The sequence below is a fragment of the Theropithecus gelada genome, chromosome X, assembly GCF_003255815.1.
Source record: "Theropithecus gelada isolate Dixy chromosome X, Tgel_1.0, whole genome shotgun sequence".
In the NCBI taxonomy this organism is placed as follows: domain Eukaryota; kingdom Metazoa; phylum Chordata; class Mammalia; order Primates; family Cercopithecidae; genus Theropithecus; species Theropithecus gelada.
The window spans coordinates 69,563,449-69,565,163 of NC_037689.1; positions in this window are offsets into that span (position 1 = coordinate 69,563,449).

Below are 1,715 nucleotides of genomic sequence, written 5' to 3' on the forward strand. Positions count from 1 at the left end.
CTGATCTATGGACCTCAAGTAACTCACTTTTCTTCCTTGTACTTTATTTTCCTTATCCATAAAAAGTGAAGGCAGGCTGGGTGTGGTGGCTCATACCAGTAATCTCATCACTTAGGGAGACTGAGGCAGGTGGATCACTTGAGGTCAGGAGTTGAAGACCAGCCTGGCCATCATGGAGAAACCCCGTCTCTACTGAAAATACAAAAATTAGCTGGTCATGGTGGTGCACACCTGTAATTCCAGCTACTCAGGAGGCCGAGGCATGGGAATCTCTTGAACATGTGAGGCAGAGGTGGCAGTGAGCTAAGATTTCACCAGTGCCACTGGACTCCAGCCTGGGTAACTGAATAAGACTCTGTCTAAAAAAAATAAAATAAAAAGTGAAGGCAAAATGGTGTAAAAATGAGATAGGCTTTTTTCTTGTTCAATTTACTTCAAAAATAGCCTTTTCAATCCTTTCAATTTTTAATGCAGAATGGTTTTCCAAAAGCTTTGCAAATGACTCTAGATTTTTAGGAGCCAATTTTTCCTTTCCTTCCTCAACCCATCCTGCACCTCAAGTCATGGTATAGCATAATAATTAGCTTTTTTGCTGTCTTTTAAATAACCACATGGATGATAAAACATGTATCTAGGTGCTTCTTTAGAAATATTTTGCTTGTTTTGGCCAAGGTATTCTCAAAGTATCTCTTTTGATTTGAACTGAAGACTACTGTCCTTCTCAAGTCCTCAGATGTTTTAATTACCCTAGGGATAAATGAACTATAAGTTCATATGAGTGCTTGGTTGATATATTTGTATGTATTAAAGAGGATACTGATTTGAAGCATTTGGGGCTAGCCCACACTTCATAGAGCTAAATGGGTAACTAACCACATTCTAGACAAGTTATCCAGACTAGTAGCACTCTTATAATTCACTTTATACATCATCTTAAATCATTTTTTCAGGAGAGCTATTTACCTAGGATCTATCCACCCCAGCAAGTTAACAGATAATCTACAGAAAATCCATGGAATTCACCCCCAGTAATAAATATTATGAAATCTGTATGTGCGTATGATTCTGGAGAAAGGATTCATGGCTTTGTTATATTATCTAAAGTATCCTCGATCTCCCAAATGGTTGAGAACCACTTTAAAATTTAAATACAAACAATTTAAACTTTCCAAAAAGTAAACTTCCTTTCTGATACCAATAGGATTCCAGCTGCTTTCAAAAGTCAATCAATATAGATATATAGGTCCCCTATATATCTGATAGCATGCTAAAATAAATTTCAGTATGAAATTAGAGAAACATGAATAAGTTTCACCATTCAATCAAGGGAGAAATACATAAGTGGAATTATTTCTGGATGTATACAAGATTTTTTTTTTTTTTTTTTGAGGGAGGGGAAGGGAGGGAAATTTATAACAAAATTGCTAAATTACAATACTTGATTCTCTGGTCTCTCACTTTATCTTAACATCAATAACATGACTGGGGGGGAAACATTTCGAGCCATATCAGGAATATAACAGTAGACATGTCAGAAATAAAACCCTACTATGCAAAACCAGTCATTCATATTCATAGCTATAATTTTCCTAGATCCACTCAACTCAGATTCCCGCCCCACATTTAAGGACTATCACATTATTTTACGTTTTTAAGTCTGTGGCTGTTCTACTAGACTACGCATATTTTGAACACCAAAATCATGTTTTCATAAA